The 21,702-nt window shown below is 39.8% G+C and overlaps 1 long non-coding RNA gene across 2 annotated transcripts; it reads right to left on the bottom strand.

Annotated features, from left to right (window-relative positions):
- Nucleotides 1–1,080: 1,080 nt before the first annotated feature.
- LOC108538624 (uncharacterized) lies at nucleotides 1,081–21,130 on the bottom strand. Of its 2 annotated transcripts, XR_001888138.1 has the most exons (4): nucleotides 8,967–9,003; nucleotides 7,007–7,055; nucleotides 3,052–3,149; nucleotides 1,081–2,084 (listed from the first exon to the last, which is right to left on the bottom strand). It is a non-coding gene; the product is annotated as an uncharacterized LOC108538624 (long non-coding RNA). The 2 variants fall into 2 exon arrangements; XR_001888139.1 differs by lacking the exons at nucleotides 7,007–7,055; nucleotides 8,967–9,003 and adding an exon at nucleotides 20,780–21,130.
- Between the last annotated feature and the right edge of the window lie 572 nt (nucleotides 21,131–21,702).

Below are 21,702 nucleotides of genomic sequence, written 5' to 3'. Positions count from 1 at the left end.
ACAGGAAACCAAATACCATGTGTTCTCACTTACAAGAGAAAGCTAAATGATGAGAACACATGGACACAAAAAAGGGAACAAGAGACACTGGGATCTACTTGAGGGTGGAGATTGGGAGGAGGGAGAGGAGCAGAAAAAGTAACTATTCGGTACCAGGCTTAATACCTGCGTGATAAAAAAAATCTATACAAAAAACCCCTGTGATATGAGTCTACCTAAGAAACCTTCATCTTATGTAACAAACCTTCACATGTACCCCCAAACCTAAAATAAAAGTTAAAAAAGAGAAAAATTAAAAAAATTAAAAAGAGGGACCCCACCAAATGTGATGAGAATGTAGGGGAAATGGGACCCCTGTACAGTCTTCATGGGAATATGTAATGATGTCACCCCTTTCCAAAACAGTTTGGTGGTTGTTTCCTTTTTTAAACATTAAACTCCGAAGTATTTACTCAAGAGAAATTGCAATATACATCTATTCAGCAACTTGTACATGAATATTCACGCCATTTTCATTTGTAATAGACAAAAACTAGAAACAATTCACATGGTCTTCAACTAGTGAATAAACAAGCTCTAGAATACAATTCTGCATTGAAAGGTGATGAACTGTTGATACCTGCTACAGTGGGAATGGATCTTACGCTGTGTGAGTCTATTTATATAGAATTATGGAAAGTGAAAATCAGTCTATTGTTACTGGAAGCGGTGGTTGCTTAGAGAGTGCTTAGGGTTGGAAGGAGTGCAAAGGAAGAATTGCAATGGAGGGTAATCAAGATAAAATGTTTGGGGGGAATTGATATGTTCATTGTCTTGACTGTGTTGAAGATTCCCCAGGTATACACACACATCAAAACAAAATAAATTAAACACTTTAAATATGTGCAGCTTATTGAAGGTTAATTATACTTTAATAAAGCTGTTTTAAAAAATAAGCTCAATTGAAACCTATAAAATGGAAGATTAAAATTAGGCAAATAATATAATCCAGGTTGAAGAATAAATAAATATGATCAACAAGCACTTAATACATTCTGACAGTTTTAGAACAAAGAAAATGAAACAATGGCATGGTGATTTTATCATTTCATCGAATTGAATTGACAAAATACCAACATTTCTCCATAAAGAATGTTGTTAAAGGTTAGTAGATATCAGTCCTTTATTACTGACTCAGAATGGGAAAGTAAAGGGCTACAGCCTTTTCTGACTTAATACATATATATTCATTTTGCTGTACTTTGCAATACGCAAACACATATGAATGATTACCCTAACATTTTCTGATTACAAAGAAATGCATGACTGTCATAAAACATCCAAAAACATCAAATGTCTAACACGAAGTACAAAATTTGTCAGTAGTTTTAGACCTAAATGAAACACAGTTTCTATTTTGAGGACATTATTCAAACTCCTTTCCCAAGACAGCCCCTGGTTTTGTCATTTATTAACACAGTGTGTCTAAAATTGCCTGAGAAGTAGCAAGTCTTTGTTCTCACTCACACAGCTGTGTCCTCTGTTGAATAGGGCCTGGGTGCCCCCAGCTAAAGCCTCATTTGATCTACCAACAGGCTCTTTTATCTCCTGTCCAGGGAAGGGTGGGCCCATTTTCTTCCTAGGAGGAGCTCTGAGCTTCTCCATCCAGGGCTGGATCCTAGGGACCAGGCAGTGTGGCTAGGATGAGCCAGCCCTCAGCAGGGAAGACATAGGCCACCTGGGCGGCCATGGCACAGGTTTGTACCACAGCACAGAGTCCCCTGGAGCCAGATGAGCTCAGACAGCTGCTCCCAGGTCAGCAGAGAATATGCCTACTGTTCCCACATGTGGGCTGTGTTGTGATAAATGGCTTCAGATGGAGTTTGCAGAGAGGTTGCCAGGCTTTTCTGAAGTGGCAGTGGGAGGCCTCTTGAGACTGAGATCTGGGTCACTTGCTGTTCCCGGTGTGGGCCTCTGGGGGTCTCCCACAGCAGGCATCATGGGTCTCCTCATTTCACTGATATGTACAGTGTCAGAGGCCTTTAGTTTCCATTCCAAAGTCAAGCAATCCTTTTGCAGTTTTGGCTCATGTCCTTGACGGTGTCCTGAAGAGGAAGCATGTGAGTGAGAGACTTACCAGAATAGCTCCCATGGATGCTCATTCTCAGAATGTCCCCATGTACCTTCAAGTGAACCCCACTTGTCTTTCCTCCTCCTTCCTTGCCCCCTCTGTCTCCCTAAGGAAGTGAGGCTAAACCCCTTCTGGGACCCCAAATGCTTTCTGGATGTTGGGATCTCTAAAATCCTCACAGCCACTGAGAAACCCCTTTCCTGCTCAAACTCACTATAAATAACCTGTTTATCTGCCCTTTGGAACAAAAAAGCAAGATCCTACTCTATCTTGGCAGCTGTCCATGGAATGGATTTCTCTCTTCCTAGAGTTCCCCCATCTGAGCTGGACTCTGATTCTGTGGATAAAATGAAAGTTTGAGTGACTGCTTCCAACTGAACACCTTAGGAGCTCTGATCCATCCTGGACACACCAGAGCTGAGGTTGCCACCAAAACTCGGTTCTTCTCTGTTCTCCAGAGTCCAAGATTTATAAGACCCTGGATGCCAAAGAGCTCCCAGTCCCCTTCCCAGAGGAGACTGTGTTTACCCATCCACTATCTCTTCTCACCTTGGAAGAATCACATCTTACATAATTTAGCAGTGCTGTTTCTGACTTTGAGCTTGCTTTCCTTGGAATTCTATTCCTCATTTGAATTGGGCTCTGATCTTAGTGGAAAAGAAAGTTTAGGTGACTCATCTCTTCCTAGGCACAGAGCCCCAAAGTCTATACCTGACCCATATTTGTGGGTCATTCTCTCAATCAAGGCTGTTCAGCCAGTGTCGAGTGTGAATGGGAAATAAGAATTCTAGGGGATCATCGCCATATTTCTGAAATCCCTGTGATGACTTTAAGTCATTTCCCATTTCTTATCTCAAAATGAAACCCCACCAAAGACCCAGATCAGTATCCCTAATTCTACCCCTCCTGCCAGCCTCCATAGGAACAGCCAAAGACCTTACCTTGCCTTGCGCGTGGCTCTTACTGGAATGAGAAGAGAGTGGCTTATCATTTCTTCTAATGGTCTTTCCTCCTTATCCAAGCCCCTTTCTGTAAAGATCTGTTGGAAAGAAGGTGGGTCAATGGAGCATTGGATGGAGGGGCAGTGGGAGTCTGGTCTTCAGTTCCCCATCCCATGGTGAAGCTCCAGTGAAAGGTGATCTCTCTCTCTCTCTCTCATGCCCAGAATCAGGTACAGGTTGTTGTGAACCTGCTTTTCTAAGCCCTTAAGCTGGACGTGGCTCACTTCTACTGGCTGGAGAGATTTCTCCCTCCTGCCACTCATCATGGCCTCAGTAAGAAATTTTTCCATCATGAATGCCTTGGGGACCTAGACACAGATAAGGTCTAGACACAGAGCCCTGTCATCATGTTAAGAAGCAGAAATTCAAAGCTGGGGGCAAAGGAACAGGAATGCAAGGAACTTATCCCTATCTGATTTGTGCCCCAATACCCACCTAGAAGTATTTAAGATCCTGCCCAGATTTCAAGATGCAGAATTAGACAGACCACATATTGCCATGTGTATATATATTTTGCACATGAAAATTATATATAGTGTTAAAATTGTACACATAAATGTTATAATTTCTCAAATGCTTGGAAATGACAAATATCAAATTATATTTCATTATATTAGAGATATGCATATGTGGTAAGATAATAATGCAGAGAGAAAGTAAACACCAAATAAAATATCTTTTCCTAGCTTGAAAGTGGGGGAGATGATTAGATCAAATGCAACTCCATTAGACTGATTAGATCACATGTAAAGCTAACCCAATCAACTGAATTCTTGAGGGAGCAAAAAGTCCAGCTGAAGAGGGAAACTTTCCCTCTACCTCATTCTCCCTCAGTCACCCTGAGAGCCCCACTATGCTCTGTAGAGTCTGCTAGGCATCCATGATCTAAGCTGATTCCTTCAGCTGGATTATCATCATCAACCTTGCATGCTTTGGTTCTTTCTCTTTGTGTTTCTGTTTACAATGAGTTATGGAAGAATCAATATTTTCACAATGGCCATACTGGCCAAAGCAATGTATGCATTCAATGCAACCCCTATCCAATTACCAATGTCCTTTTATTCAGAATTAGAAAAGAATTCCTAAAATTCATATGGAACCAAAAAAAGATCCTGATATGGAACTGAAATAGCCAAAGAAGTTCTAACCGAAAAGAACCATGCCAGAGACTTCACATTATCCAACTTCAAATTATACTATGAGGCTATAGTAATCAAAAACAACGTGGTACTGGTATATAGACATAGATCAATGGAACCTAATAAAGAGCCATGAAACAAAGTCATATCCAATGAACCATCCAAACAACCAATCTTTGACAAAGTCAACAAAAATGTACACTGGGGAAATGACCCCCTCCCTATTCAATAATGGTGCTGGGAAAATTGAATAGCCATATGCAGAAGAATAAAAGTGGACCTAGACCTCTGACCAGATAGAAAAATTAACTCAAAATGGATTAAAGATCTAAACATAAGACCTAAACATAAAAATTCTGGAAGAAAGAAAAGCTAGGACAAACTCTTCTAGACATTGGCCTAGGCAAAGAATTTATGACAAAGTCCTCAAAAGTAAACACAACAAAAACAGAAGTAGACTCAATTAAACTAAAAAGATTCTACACAGCAAAAGAAATAACAGAGTAAACAGACAACCTAGAGAACAGAAGAAAATATTTGCAAACTATGCATATGACAAAGGGCTGATATCCAGAATTTACAAGGAACTCAAACAACTCAACAAGAGGAAAATAAGTGACTCCATTAAAAAGTGGGCAAAGAACATAACAGAGAGACATTTTCCAAAACAACATATGCCAGTGGCCAACAAACACATGAAAAGATCCTAAACATCGTTAATCGTCAGAGAAACACAAATGAAAACCATAATGAGATACCAACTTACATGAGTCAGAATGGCTATTATTAAAATGTCTAAAAGTAACATATTGGTGAGGCTACAGGGAGAAGGTAACGCTTACACACTTTTTGTGGGAATGTAAATTAGTACATTTATGGAAAACAGTATGGAGAGCTCTCAAAGAACTAAAAACAGAACTACCATTAGCTGCAGCAACCCCACTGCTAGGTATATAGTCAAAGGGAGATAAATCATTATATTAAAAACATATCTGCATTCTTATGTTTATTTACAGCACTATTCACAGTAGTCAAACTATGAAAGCAACCTAAGTGCTCATCAACAGATGAATGTATAAATAATGTGGTACATGTATACAATGGGCTATTCAGCTGTAAAAAAGAATAACATTCTGTCATTTGCAACAATATGGATGGAACCGGAAGTCATCACATTATGTAAAATAAGCCAGGTGCAGAAAGACAAACTTGGCAGGTTCACACTTATTTGTGGCAGCTAAAAATTAAAACAATTGAACTCATGGAGATAGAGAGTAGAAGGGTGTTTACCAGGGGCTGAGAATGATATGCACCCCCAGCCCATAATCCACTGATAGTTACCAGTGGGTGGGAGAGTGGGGATGATTGATGCATACAAAAAAATAGGAAGAGTAAGATACAGTATTTGCTAGTACAACAGGGTGACTATAGTCAAAAATAAGGTAATTATACATTTAAAAATAACTAAAAGGGTATAATTGAATTGTTTATAATACAAGGAAGAAATGCTTGGGGTGATGAATCCCCATTTACTCCTTTATGATTATTATACATTGTATGTCTGTATCAAAATATTTTGTATACCTCATAGACATATAACACCTACTATGTTACACAGAAAAATGAAAAAAAAATTAAAATGTTGTACACATATACCACAAAATACTCAGCCATAAAAAAAAGAAATCATGTCTTTTGCAGCAACAAGGATGAAACTGGAAGCTATTTTCCTTAGTGAAATAACTCAAGAAAAGAACGTTCAATACTGTTTGATCTCATAAGTAGGGGCTAAACAATGGGTACTTATTGACTTATAGAGTGAAATAACAGTCACTGGAGTCCATGAAAGATTGGAGGGTGGAAGAAGGGTGAGGGGTGAAAAACGATTGGGCAGAAATTTCACTATTCAGGTGATGGGTACACTAAAAGCCCAGACATCACCACTATGCAATGTATGCAAGTAAGAAACTGGCACTTGTGACTGGGCGCAGTAGCTCACACCTGTAATCCCAGCACTCTGGGAGGCCAAGGTGGACGGATCACGAGGTCAGGAGATTGAGACCATCCTGGCCAACATGGTGAAACCCCATCTCTACTAAAAATACAAAAACTTAGCCGGGCATGGTGACGGGTGCCTGTAGTCCCAGCTACTTGGGAGGCTGATGCAGAAGAATGGTGTGAACCCGGGAGGTGGAGCTTGCAGTGAGTCAGATTGAGCCACTGCACTCCAGCCTGGGTGACAGAACAAGACTCCATCTCAAAAACAAACAAACAAACAAACAAACAAAAACAAAACTGGCACTTGTGGCTGGTCACGGCAGCTCAGCTCATGCCTGTAATCCCAGCACTTTGGGACGCCATGGTGGGTGGATCACCTGAGGTCAGGAGTTTGAGACCAGCCTGACCAATATGGTGAAACCCCATTTCTACTAAAAATAGAAAAATTAGCCAGGCATGGTGGTGTGTGCCAGTAGTCCCAGGCTGAGACAGGAGAATCACTTGAGGTAGAGGTTGCAGTGAGCCAAGATCACACCACTGCACTCCAGCCTGGGTGACAGAGTGAGACTCCATCTCAAAAAAAAAAAAAAAAAAAAAAAAAAAAAAAAAAAAAAAAAAAAAAAGAAAAGAAAAGAAATTCGCACTTGTGTCCCCTAAATATATGTAAAAAAGCAATTTTCTAAAAATGTCCTGTATTAAAACATTTGTATGAAATGACAAGGTTGATTTACAATGTTAACTTTTAAGATCTTGGTTACCTTTAGGGAGGAGGAAAGCAGGTTGGAGGCGCCACAGTGAACGAGGGAGCTGGCAAATAGCAAAGGGAACAGGATCACCACCCTGCTATGTGGATTTAGCTACAGCATTAACAAACTGCTTAGTTCGCTCCCATATGTGCCCTTGCAGCATTCCACATACACCTGGACACATACATAAGACAGCTGCCCCTGTTTTAGACCACATTAAACACCTGCCAGTAAACGTGGGTCAAAAGTATGCACTAACATGTGTAGATACTGCCATGGAATTGTTGCAGGCCTTCCCTTGCAAAAGGCCAAACCAACTGGCCACTATTAATGGCTTGGATTGAGGTCAGGATCACATACAGATGACCTTGATACATCGATTGTGACCAAGGCATGCATTTCACCAGACATCATGTCCAAGATTGGGTCATAAAATCCCCAAGCAGCAGGGTTGATTGAGTGGAAAAGTGGTATTTGAAATCATGATTGTGAGCACTCTCATAATCCAATACCTTGCATGGGCAAACTGTGAGTCAATTAAACCTCTTTCCTTTATAAATTACTCAGTCTCCAGTATTTTTTCATAGCCGCATGAGAATGAACCAATGCATTTTAATAGACACTTTCAATTGTAATTTAGAGTGTTCAGAAAATACATTACATTCCTATCATTAATTCAATACCAATTTTCAGGCATAAAGCATACCTTTGTAAGATTTTTTTTTTTTTAAATGCACATTCTCTGTTTTCTGGTCGAAATGCCACCTATTTCTATGACAACTTAGTCAAATTTCTAACAAAATTATGTAACATTCCGTATATTCATTTATTAACTGTATACCAGTCAATTTTTACAATTGTCTTACTGTCACCTGGTATGACTAAAGATGTGCCAATTTGTCATTTCCAGTGAATCTTTTGATTATTTATTTTTAAACTCTAGCTATTATGCCTATAAATGTGCCATGGCTTAGTACAATGTCTAAAACACTGTATGCGATAAGTAAGTGCTAACCACTTTGAGTCATCAAGTAATCTTTTATTCATGCCATTCTTCAATTACAATAATATTTTGTTCTTATTAAAAATTATGTTTCTGTTCTATCTAAATATAGGGAAAAAAATGAGGTAGTCTCTATCAGCCCTCTTTGTTAAATCCAAAGTCAAATTTCACAAATAGCTTTTATATTCAGTTACTTATTTGTCACAAACAGTAAATATGACTAGGTACAATAATTGCAGTAATAGTCTTCATCCTACAACAGAGAAAACTTTGGATTATTCATTGATGGGCATAAAACTTCATTTTCTATTATTATTCTCAGAAAACCCATTAGCATGGAATAAAACAAATTAAAAATAAATATTATGATAGGCACACATTTTGGAAGTAAACCCAAAAAGTAGATGATATAAACAGTCATATAAATGAAAACTATAGTCATGTGCTGCATAACAATGTTTTAGTCAACTATATACCACATATATGATAATGGTCCCAGAAAATTATAAGAACTGAAAAATGCCTACCATCTAGTAATATAGCCATCGTAACATTGTAGCACAATGCATTACTCACATATTTGTGGTAATGTTGGTGTATTAGTCCATTTTCATGCTGCTGATAAAGACATACCAGAGACTGGGCAAGTTACAAAAGTAAGAAGTTTAATGGACTTACAGTTCACATGGCTGGGGAGGCCTCATAATCATGGCAGAAGGCAAAGAGGAGCAAGTCATATCTTACGTGGATGACAGCAGGCAAACAGAGAACACTTGTGCAGGAAAACTCCCATTTTCAAACCATCAGATCTTGTGAGACTTATTCACTGTCATGAGAACAGCATGGGAAAGACCCACCCTCATGATTCAATTATCTCCCATTGGGTCCCTTCCATACCACATGGGAATTATGGGAGCTATAAGATGAGATTTAGGTAGGAACACAGAGCCAAATCATATCATTCCATACCTGGCCTTTCCCAATCTCATGTCTTCACATTTCAAAACCAATCATGCCTTCCCAACAGTCTCCCAAAGTCTTAATTCATTTCATCATTAACTGAATAATCCACAGTCCAAAGTCTCATCCAACACAAGGCAAGTTCTTTCTGCCCATGAGCCTGTAAAATCAAAAGCAAGTTAGTTACTTCCTGGATACAGTGGGGTTACAGGCATTGGGTAAATACAGTCATTCCAAATGGGAGAAATTGGCCAAAACAAAGGGGCTATCGGCCCCATGAAAGTTCAAAATCCAGCAGGGCAGTCAAATCTCAAAGCTTGAAAATGATCTCTTTTGACTCTATGTCTCACATCCAGGTCATGATGATGCAAGAAGTGGTTTCCATGGTCTTGGGCAGCTCTGCCTCTGTGTACCCTGGGTGTGTACCCTGGGTACAGCCTTCCTACCAGCTGCTTTCACAGGCTGGTGTTGAGTGTCTGCAGTTTTTCTAGGTGAACAGTGCAAGCTGTTGGTGGTTCTACCATTCTGGGGCCTGGAGGGCAGCGGCCCTCTTCTCACAGCTCCACTAGGTGCTCTGACACCACATTTCCCTTCTGCACTGCCGTAGCAGAGGTTCTCCAGGAGGGCCCCACCCCTGCAGCAAACTTCTGCCTGGACATCCATGTGTTTCCATACATCCTCTGAAATCTAGGCACAGGTTCTCAAACCTCAATTCTTGACTTCTGTGCACCTGCAGCTCAACACGACGTGAAAGCTGCCAAGGCCTGGGGCTTGCCCCTCCTGGAGCCATGGTCTGAGCTGTACCTTGGCCTCTTTTAGTCAGCCAAGTGGCTGGAGTGGCTGGGACTCAGGGCACCAAGTCCCTAGATTTCCCACAGTAGGAGGGCCCTGGGCCCAGCTTACGAAACCATTTTTTCCTCCTAGACCTCCAGGCATGTGATGGGAGGAGCTGCTGTGAAGACCTCTGAAATGTCCTGGAGATATTTTACACATTGTCTTGGGGATTAACATTCACCTCCTTGTTACTTATGAAAATTTCTGCAGCTGGCTTGAATTTCTCCTCAGAAAATGGGATTTTCTTTTCTATTGCATTGTCAGGCTGCAATTTTCCAAGCTTTTATGGTCTCCTTTCCTTATAAAACTGAATGCCTTTAACAGCACCCAAGTAACATCTTGAATGCTTTGCTGCTTAGGAATTTCTTCTGCCATATACCCTAACTCATCTCTCTCAAGTTTGAAGTTCCAGAGATCTCTACAGCAGGAGCAAAATGTCACCAGTCTCTTTGGCAAAACATAACAAGAGTCATCTTTGCTCCAGTTCCCAAAAAGTTCCTTATTTCCATGTGAGACCACCTCAGCCTGTACTTTATTGTCCATATCACTATCAGCATTTTGGGCAAAGCCATTCAAGTCTCTAGGAAGTTCCAAACGTTCCCACATTTTCCTGTCTTCTTCTGAGCCCTCCAAATTGTTCCAGTCTCTGCCTGTTACCCAGTTCCAAAGTTGCTTTTATAATTTTGGGTATCTTTTCAGCAGTGCCCCACTCCTGGTACCAATTTACTATATTAGCCCATTTTCACACTGTTGATAAAGACATACTCAAGACTCGGCAATTTACAAGAGAAAGAGGTTTAATGGACTTACAGTTCCACATGGCTGAGGAGACCTCACAGTCATGGCAGAAGGCAAGGGGAAGCAAGTCACACCTTACGTGGACAGTGGCTGGCAAAGACAGAGCATGTGCAGGGAAACTCCTGTTTTTAAAATCATCAGATCTCATGAGACTTATTCACTGTTACAAGAACAGTATGGGAAAGACCTGCCCCCATGATTCAATTATCTCCCACTGGGTCCCTCCCACAACATCTAGGAATTATGGGAGCTACAAAATGAGATTTGGGTGGAGACATGGAGCCATACCATATTAGTTGGGGTAGACAACCCTGTGCTGTCAGTCATATAAATGTATACCACATACAATTATGTACAGTATATAATACTTGATAATGATAATAAATTACTATTTTATTAATTTATGTATTTACTATACAACTTCCAGTCCCATAAGCTCCATTCATGGTAAGTGCCCTAAAAAGTGTACCATTTTTTATCTTTTATATAGTATTTTTTGCTGTACCTTCTCTACGTTTAGGTATCTTCAGATACATAAATACTTACCATTGTGTTTCAACTGCCTACAGCATTCAGTAGAGTAACATGCTGCACAGACTTGTAGCATAGGAGCAATAAACTATACCACATACCCTAGGTGTGCAATAGGGTTTACCATTTAGGTTTGTGTAAGTACACTCTATGCTGTTTGCAAAGTGATGAAATGCCTAACAACACATATCTCAAAACACATCCCCATTGATAAATAACATATGACTTTATATAAAGTCATATCAGAAGACAAAATATTAATTAAAAGTCTTTCCACATCGAAAATCTCTGAATCAAAAGCTTTAAATGATAAATCTTATCAACATCTAATACAAAATTCATGCTAATTCTTCAAAGTAACTTACAAAAATAGAAGCAACACTTCCCAATTTACTCTCTGAGGCCAGGAGTGCCATCATACCAAAGCTGAAAAAAGCATCGCAAGAAGACTACAGAGAAAAATCCCTAATGACTACAGACACAGAAATCCTTATTAAATACTAGAAAACTTTTTCCAGGAACATAATAAACATGATCATATGCCATAGCCAAGTGAAATTTTATTTTCATAAATGCAATGTTAGCTTAACATCTAAAAGTCAATTAATATGCAGTATTAGTTGAATACATGACACAAAGAACATTGCAATAGACACAGAAAATATTTGACAAAATTCAACATACATTGTGATTAAAAAAAAAAAAAAACCAGAACGCTACTAATAGAAAAAAAAGTGAGTTCTGCTAAAAGTCATCTATAAAAGCCTATAACTAGCAATATACTTGATGGTGAAAGATTGAGTGCTTTACTGGTAACTTTGGAAACAGGATCATAATTTCTACTTTTAACCCTCTATCCAAACTGTACTCCAGCCAGGGAAATTATACTGGAAAGTAAAATAAAATTGTCCAATTTGAATAAAAAAAGTAGAACTGTGTTTCAATGCACACAACGTAATCTTCTACATAAAAATTTGTCAGGAATTTACTAAAACTCACTAGAACTAAGAAATTCATCCATGTCACAAGATACAAGATCAACATGTAAATTGAATTGCATTTTTATATACTAGCAAACAACAATCTGAAAATTGAATTAAGGAAACAATTCCATTTATAATAGATCAAAAAGAAAGAAATATTCATGGATAATTTTTAAATTAAATTTAAGTTCCAGGATACATGTGCAGGACGTGCAGATTTGTTGCATATCTAAATGTGTGCCATGGTGGTTTGCTGCACCTCTCAACCCACCACCTAGATATTAAGCCCCACACGCATTAGCTATTTATCCTGATACTCTCCCTCCCCCCACCCCCAACAACAGGCCCCAGTGTGTGTTGTTCCCCTTCCTGTGTCCATGTATTCTCACTGTTCAGCTCCCACCTGTAAGTGAGAACATATGGTGTTAGGTTATCTGTTCCTGTTTTAGTTTGCTGGACATGCATAATGGCTTCCAGCTCCATCTACTTCCCTGCCAACAATATAATCTCATTCCTTTTTATGGCTACATAGTAGTACATGGTGTATATGTACCACATTTTCTTTATCCAGTCTATCATTGATGGGCATTTGGGTTGAATCCATGTTTTTGTTATTGGGAATAGTGCTGCAATGAACATATACATGGATGTATCTTTATAATAGAATGATTTATATTCCTTTGGGTGTATACCCAGTAAAGGGATTGCTGGGTGAAATGGTATTCTGGTTTTAGGTCTTTGAAGAATTGCCACACTGTCTTCCATAATGGTTGAACTAATTTACATTCCCACCAACAGTGTAACAGCGTTCCAATTTTTCCACAGCCTTGCCAGCATCTGTTGTTTCTTGACTTTTCAATAATCACCATTCTGACTGGCATGACATGGTATCTCTTTGTGGTTTTGATTTGCATTTCTCTAATGATCAGTGATGTTGAGCTTTTAAAAATGTTTGTTGGCTGAAAAAGTCATCTTTTGAGAAGTATCTGTTCATGTCTTTTGCCCATTTTTTAAATGGGATTGCTCTTTTCTTGTAAATTTGTTTAACTTCCTTGTAGATCTTGGCTACTAGACCTTGTCAGATGGATAGATTACAAAAATTTTCTCCCATTCTGTAGGTTGTCTGTTCACTCTGATGATAGTTTCTTTAGCTGTGCATAAACTCTTTAGTTTAATGAGATCCCATTTGTCAAGTTTTGCTTTTGTTGCAATTGCTTTTCATATTTTCATCATAAAATCTTTGCCCATGCCTATGTCCTGAATGGTATTGCCTAGATATTCTTCTAGGGTTTTTATAATTTTTGGTTTATATTTAAGTCTTTAATCCATCTTGAGTTAATTTTTGTATAAGGTGTAAGGAAGAGGTCCAGTTTTAATTTTCTGCATATGGCTAGCCAGTTTTCCTAGTACTATTTATTAAATAGGGAATCCTATCCCCATTGCTTGTTTTTGTCATGTTTGTCAAAGATCAGATGGTCGTAGATGTGGGGTCAATTTCTGAGTTTTCTATTCTGTTCCACTGGTCTATATGTCCGTTTTTGTATCAGTATCATGCTGTTTTGGTTTCTGTAACCTTGTTGTATAGTTTTAAATCTGGTAACATGATGACTCCAGCTTTGTTCTTTTCGCTTGGGATCATCTTGGCTATACAGGCTCTTTTTTGGTTCCATGTGAATTTTAAAGCAGTTTTTTTTTTTTCTAATTATGTGAAGAATGTCAATGGTAGTGTAATGGAAATAGCTTTGAATCTATAAATTACTTTAGGTAGAATGGCCTTTTTCACTATACTGATTATTCTATCCATGAGCACGGAATGTTTTTCCATTTCCTTGTGTCCTCTCTGATTTCTTTGAGCAGTGGTTTGTAGTTCTCCTTGAAGAGGTCCTTCACTTCCCTTGTTAGCTGTATTCATAAGTATTTTATTCTCTTTGTAGCAATTGTGAATGGGAGTTAATTCATGATTTGGCTCTCTGCTTGTGTATTGTTGGTGTACAGGAATGCTTGTGATTTTTGCACATTGATTTTGTATCCTGAGACTTTGCTGAAGTTGCTTATCAGCTTAAGAAACTTTTGGGCTGAGATGATGGGGTTTTTTAGATATAGGATTATGTCATCAGCAAACAGAGATGGCTTGACTTCCTCTCTTTTTATTCAAATGCACTTTATTTCCTTATCTTGCCTGATTGCTCTGGCCAGAACTTCCAATACTATGTTGAATAGGAGTGGTGAGAGAGGGCATCCTTGTCTTGTGCTGGTTTTTAAGGGGAATGCTTCCAGCTTTTGCCCATTCAGTATGATCTTAGCTGTGGGTTTGTCATAAAAGGCTCTTATTATTTTGAGGTATGCTCCATCAATACCTACAATACTGAGACTTTTTAACATGAAAGGATGTTGAATGTTATCGAAGGCCTTTTCTGCATCTATTGAGATAATCATGTGGTTTTTGCCTTTAGTTCTGTTTATGTGATTAATTACATTGATTGATTTGCATATGTTGATCCAGCTTTGTATCCTAGGGATGAAACCGACTTGATCATAGTGAATAAACTTTTTGATGTGTGGCTGATTTTGGTTTGCCATATTTTATTGAGGATTTTTGCATTAATATTCATCAGGGATATTGGCCTGAAGTTTTTTTTTTTTTTTTTCATTGTATCTCTGCCAGGTTTTGATATCCAGATGATGCTAGCCTCATAAAGTGAGTTAGGAAAAGGTCCATCCTTTTCAAGTTTTTGGAATAGTTTCAGAAGAAATGATATGAGCTCCTTTTTGTACCTCTGATAGAATTCATCTGTAAATCCATCTGGTTCTGGGCTTTTTTTGGTTGTAGGCTATTTATTATTGCCTCAATTTCAGAACTTGTTATTGGTCTATTCAGGAATTCAACTTCTACCTGGTTCAGTCTTGAGAGGGTGTATGTGTACAGGAATTTATTTGTCTTCTAAATTTTCTAGTTTATTTGCAAGGAAGTGTTTACAGTATTCTCTGATGGTTGGTTGTATTTCTGTGGGGTCAGTGGTAATATCCCCTTTATCATTTTTTTTATTGTGTCTATTTGATGTTTCTCTCTTTTCTTCTTTATTAGTCTTGCTAGTGGTTTATCTTTTTTTTTTCTTTTTTTCAGAAAACAGCTCCTGGATTCATTTATTTTTTGGAGTTTTTCATGTCTCTGTCTCCTTCAGATCCACTCTGATCTTGGTTATTTCTTGTCTTCTGCTAGCTTTGGGCTTGTTTGCTCCTGTTTCTCTAGTTCTTTTTGTTGTGGTGTTAAGGTGTTGATTTGAGATCTTTCTGGCTTTTTGATGTGGGCATTTTAGTCCTATAAATTTCCCTCTCAACACTGCTTTAGCTGTGTCCCAGAGATTCTGTTACATTGTCTCTTCATTCTCATTGGTTTCAAAGAACTTCTTGTTTTCTGCCTTAATTTCATTATTTACCCAGGAGTCATTCAGGAGCAGGTTGTTCAATTTCCATGTAGTTGTGTGGTTTTGAGTGAGTTTCTTAATCTTGAGCTCTAATTTGATTGTGCTGTGGTCAGAGAGACTGCTGTGATTTCAGTTATTTTGCATTTGCTGAAGAGTGTTTTACTTCCAATTATGTAACTGATTTTAGAGTAAGTACCATGTGTCACTGAGAAGAATGTATATTCTATTGTTTTTGGGTGGAAAGTTCTGTAGATATCTATCAGGTCCACTTGATCCAAAGTTAAGTTCAAGTCCTGAATATTTTTGTTGATTTTCTGTCTTGATCTGTCTAATATTGATAGTGGGGTGTTAAAGTCTCCAACTATTATTGCGTGGGAAGTCTCTAATAACTTGTTTTATAAATCCGGGTGCTCCTATATTGGGTGCATATACATTTAGGATAGTTAGTTCATCTTGTTGAATTTTTTTCCTTTACCATTGTGTAATGTCCTTCTTTATCTTCTTTGATCTTTGTTGGTTTAAGGCCTGTTTTGTCAGAAACTAGGATGGCAACCCCTGCTTTTCTCTGCTTTCCATTTGCTTGGTAAATTTTCCTCCATCCATTTATTTTGAGCCTATATGTGTCTTTGCAGGTGAGATTTGTCTCTTGAATACAGCACACTGATGGATCTTGATTGACTCTATCCAGCTTGCCATTGTGTGTCTTTTGATTGGAGCATTCAGACCATTTACACTTAAGGTTAATATCGTTATGTGTGAATTTGATCCTGTCAAATAATGTCAGCTGGTTATTTTGCAGACCTGTTGATATAGTTGCTTCTTAGTGTCATTGGTCTTTGTACTTCCCTGTGTTTTGCAGTGGCTAGTAATAGTTTTCCTTTCCATATTTAATGCTTCCTTTGGGGGCTCTTGCAAGACAAGCCTAGTGGTGACAAATTCCCTCAGCATTTGCTTGTCTGAAAAAGATTTTATTTCTCCTTTGCTTATGAAGCTTAGTTTGGCTGGATACTAAATTCTCAATTGGAAATTCTTTTCTTTTAGAATGTTGAATATTGGCCCCCAATCTCTTATGGCTTGCAGTGTTTCTGCTGAGATGTTTGCTATTAGTCAAATGTCCTTCCCTTTGTAGGCGACCTGGCCTTTTTCTCTGGCTGCCCTTAACATTTTTTCCTTCATTTTGACCTTGGAGAATCTGATGAGTATGTGTCTTGGGATTGATCTTCTCATGGACTGTCTTACTGGGGTTCTCTAGATTTCCTGAATTTGAATGTTAGCTTGTCTTGTTGAGTTGGGGAAGTTCTCCTGGATGATATCCTGAATTATGTTCTCCAACTTGGTTCCATTCTCCCCATCTCTTTCAGGTACCCCAATCAATTGTAGGTTTGTTTTTTTTTACATAATCCCATAGTTAGGTTTTGTTCATTCCTTTTCATTCTTTTTTTCTCTAACCTTATCTTGTTTCAGCAAGATAGTTTTCAAGCTCTGAAATTCTTCCCTCTGCATGGTCTATGTGGTTAGTGATACTCGTGGTTGCATTCTGACATTCTTACGTTGTCCATCAGGTCTTTTATGTTCCTCTCTACACTGGTTGCTCTGGTTAACAGTTCCTTATGATTTATCACGGTTCTTAGCTTGTTTGCTTTGGGTTAGAATATACTCCTTTATCTCAGCAAACTTCACTATTACCTGCCTTCTGAAGCCTATTTCTGTCAATTCATCTCAGCCTCTGCCCAGCTGCTTGTCCTTGCTGGAGAGGTGTTGTGATCATTTGGGGGAGAAGAGCCCCTCTGGATTTTTGAGTTTTTAGAGTTTTATTCTTTCTTATCTTCTTGAGTTTATCTACCTTCAATCTTTCAGGGTCCTGACCTTTATACAGGGTTTTTGTGATGACGTTTTGTTGATGCTATTGTTGTTTTGCTTTCTGTTTTCTTTGAACAGTCAGGACCCTCTTCCATAGTGTTGCTGTGTTTTGCTGGGGGTCCACTCCAGACCCTTTTGCCTGGATTCCTCGCACACCTGGAGGTGTCACTGGTGGAGGCTCCAGAACAGCAAAGATAGCTGCCTGCTCCTTCCCTCTAGGATCTCTGTCTCAGAAGAGCACTGACCTGATGCCATCAAGAACTCTCTTGTACAAGGTGTCTGGCAATTTCTGTTGGGGGAGGTCTCATCCAGTCAGGAAAGTTGGGATCCAGGACCCACTTAATGAAACATTCTGGCTGCCCCTTGGCAGAGTCAGTAGCACACGGGGGGAATCTCACTCATCTGAACTGCCTGAATTCCTCAGAGCAAGCAGGGGGATAAGGCTGATCCAAAGAGACTGTGGCTACCCCTCCCCTCAGGCGTTCAGTCCCGGGGGATCAGAGTTCTGTCCCTAAACCCCTGGCTGGAGTTGCTAAAATTCATTTACGGAGGCCCCTCCTCCTCAGTGAGGACGTTGGGTCAGGGTCTGGCCTAAAGAGGCAGTCTGGCCATAATCTGCCACAGCTGCTGTGCTGCACTGTGGGGAATTCCTTCTGGGTCCAAATTGTCTAGTCTCCCTGGCACTTGCAGGGAAAAACTGGTGACTGGAACTGCAGTGATGGCTGCCACCCCTCCCCCCGGGAGCTCAGTCATCTTAGGCAGCAGGCAGTCTTAGTGATAATGGCAACCTCTCTCTCTGGAAACTTGGTAGTCTTAGGCAGTCTCCAGGCAAGTGGCTGCTGAGAATCTGTACAGCTCTGTGCTTGGGACCCAAGGCACTGGTGGCGTGGGCTCATGAGGGGGATCTCTTGATCTGTAGTCTGTACAGATCCATGGAAAAAGCAATGGTTTCTCAGGCAGGATAGAAGGATCACTCACTGCCTCCCTTGGATGGGGTTGGGAGCTCCCCTTACCCTGTGTGATTCCCAGGTGGGCCATCACGTTGCCCTACCTTTCCTCACTCTCCATAGGTCATGTCAACTGCCTAGTTATTCTCATGGAGAGAACCTGGATATCTCAGTGCTGGTGCAGGATTCACTTGCGGTTTTCATTCTTCTCAGTGGGCGCCTTCAACTGCAGCTGTTTCTAGTCAGCTATCTTGGCCCCTCCCTCCCACGGACAAATTTAACAAAACAAGTGCAAGGACTTTACACTGGAAGATTTCCTTATGCTAGAATAAATCAAAGAGCTGAGTAAATGCAAAGACATCCTATGTTAAATGATAATATTGTAAAGAATACCCAAAAAATTGACCTACAAATTAAATGGAGTCCCTTCAAATTTCAACTATAGTTTCTATAGAAATTGACAAGCTTTCTCAATATCCACATATATATGCAAAGCAAAGAAAAAACACGAACACAACCTTAAAAGGAATAACAAAATTCAGCCAAGCACGGTAGCTCACGCCTGTAATCCCAGCACTTTGGGAGGATGAGGTGGGCAGATCAACTGAGGTCGGGAGTTCGAGACCAGCCTGACCAACATAGAGAAACTCCTCTACTAAAAATACAAAATTAGCTGGGCATGGTGGCACATGCCTGTAATCCCAGCTACTTGGGAGGTGGAGGCAGGAGAATCGCTTGAACCTGGGAGGTGGAGGTTGTGGTGAGTTGAGATAGCGCCATTGCATTCCAGCCTGGGCAACAAGAGTGCAACTCTGCCTAAAACAAAACAAAACAAACAAAAAACAAAAAAAGAATAACAAAATTCTATGACTTAAACTCAAAAAAACTAATTTTTATTCACTACAAAGTAACAGTAATCAAGCCTGTGGTGGTAGCACAGGGACAGATTCATATAGAACAATGAAATAGGAAGTTTCAGTACTAAACATGCATTTATGGTAATGTAATTTTAACAAAGGTGCCAAGAAACTTCTGAGGAAAGAAAAGTCTTTTCAACAAAATATACTGGAAAATTGGATATTGGCCTGCAAAATAATGGTACTGGACTCCTACCTCAAACACATCAAAAAACAAAAAACAAGCCAACCAACCAACAAACAAAAGTTAAAAGATCATACACTTAAATGTAAGTGCTGAAACTAAAAAATTCTTAGGAGGAATATTAAAGTTTTGCAACCTTGCATTAGGCAATGATATTTTGGATTTTACACCAAAGGACAATTAAAAAGAGACAACTATACTTCACCAAATTTAAAATGTTTTATTCTTCAAACACCATGAAAATATAAAAATGGAAGTCACTGAATGAGAGAAATCATTGTACCTGACACTTCAATATGGGATTTTTAGTCTCCAGAATTGAGTACATGTTTGTTTCTAAAGCCACTCAGCATGTGGTAATCTGGTAATGTGGTATGGCAGCCCCAGCAAACTGATAGTCTATTAGAACAAACATAGGATGTCCCCTACAATATGGCTGAGATGACCACAGAATTGAATCACATCAATCTTCACCAGCACGGAAAGGTTGTACCATTGTGGGAAACAGCCTCCCTTATGGAATATTATGAAGACAGGTGAGGGCACAGGTTCTGACCTGGCAGGGTTATGATAATATGTTTATAAGATTAAAGGTTATAGACAAATGTTAGAACAGCCCAAACCCCTCCCTTTTCTGTATAAACCACCCAATTTAGAGTAATGGTTAAGATTGGAGGTTTGCAAGAGTAGTGCAGCTGCCTGCTACATGGAATACTTGGGGCAAGTTGTGAAAACAATAAAAACAGCAACAACATGCAAAGATACTTCTGGCCTATTGTAAAGTAAAAACAATGCAAAAGTGTTTTCTCTGATATTTCTAGAAGTATGTGAACAGGGACTTTGCACCTAGTCAAGTTGCCACTGGGGACTAATGGAGGCCAGGTTCCTTAGGGAACTATTGGCCACTAAATTGGCAAAAATATAGGACAGAGCCCAGGGGAGTTTCTATACTCAGGTTTGGGCCCTGGGCCCACTCTGGTTATCTCAGGTCCTTGTCTATGATGACCCTTCTTGTGCTCACTCTCATGCTTGCCCAGCAGTCACCATGGTTGGTGATGTGGCACAACTGTCTTTTGTCCAAGGACATACAGTTGGACCTATCAAACAGCTTCTCACTGATCTCCTGCATGGAATTCTGCAAATAGAGTACCCAGCAAATTGATTGAGAGGTGTTAGTGGCCTGCTTGGCTGTTCCCACAAGGAGATACTCTGATTAAGGTTCTGCATTCTAGATCGGTCACAGAGGAGCATCTCCACGAACCTCCAGCCAGGTCAAAAACCACATGACAGCTTGAGGTCTCAGAATGAAATCTGAGTAAACAAGCTTAATCCTCAACACTCACCTTCTCATCCTGCCAGCCATGACCTGGGGTATGAACACAGTAGAGTTCCAGCACCTAACAACCTGCTTCTTCCCAGGAAGAGCATCACCTCACCTTCTGCTCCCCATCCCCACACACATATATGGTGATGAGAAGAGGGTATGAGGTTGTCCAGATGGGATCTCAAGTGAGGACTGGCCTGCAAAGGGCTACCCTGTGGTTACTTAGGGGTACCTCTTGCCAAATGGCCTGAAGCGTGGAGGTTGGGGGATTGAGAGCTGAGCCAATGAGCCAAATTCTGCATCTTTAGAAAAGGCTCTCACTAAAGCAAGAGCTTTGAAAAGTTGGGATACAGCAGAACATCTTGCTCTCTTGACAGTCTCTGGCTAAGTTTGATAGGAGACTGCCTTCAGAAATGTGAGTGCCTGGTTACCAAAGTTCTAAGTTCTGTTGGGGTCTTTCACCAAGGAAGTGAGGTCACTTCTTCAAGGTTTCATCATTCTTTTACTAAGACCTATCCAAAGTCTTCTCTGGGATGCTGACTGCTCATCTTCTTTCACCATGTTATTTTATTACCTGCACACATTTATGCAAACACAGACCCCTCTCCCCCAGCCTCTGAGAAGACTCAGTGAAGCCAGGACTACAGGTTGAGGAGAGCTAGGTCAGAACCTCCTTTTAATAAATTTACCAGTTATGCCATCCTAGATATGTCATTGTTTTTCTGGGGGCCCTACAGTCTCCCAAACTGCACAATGGAGATCATGCTAGTTACCCAGTTCTAAGAGAACCCATCAGGAGTTACCTAATTCTAAGGGAACTCATCAGGGGTATGTGAAATAATACAATGATCGTGAGTTGGTATCACATGCAGTTAATGTATAAACACAGAGATGGGAGAATTGCATGGGTGGGACAACTGAAACATGCCTGGGTTTTATCAG

Source organism: Rhinopithecus bieti, unplaced genomic scaffold, assembly GCF_001698545.2.
Source record: "Rhinopithecus bieti isolate Rb0 unplaced genomic scaffold, ASM169854v2 scaffold_16624, whole genome shotgun sequence".
Taxonomy (NCBI): Eukaryota; Metazoa; Chordata; class Mammalia; order Primates; family Cercopithecidae; genus Rhinopithecus; species Rhinopithecus bieti.
This window is presented reverse-complemented; position numbering and strand designations above follow the sequence as displayed.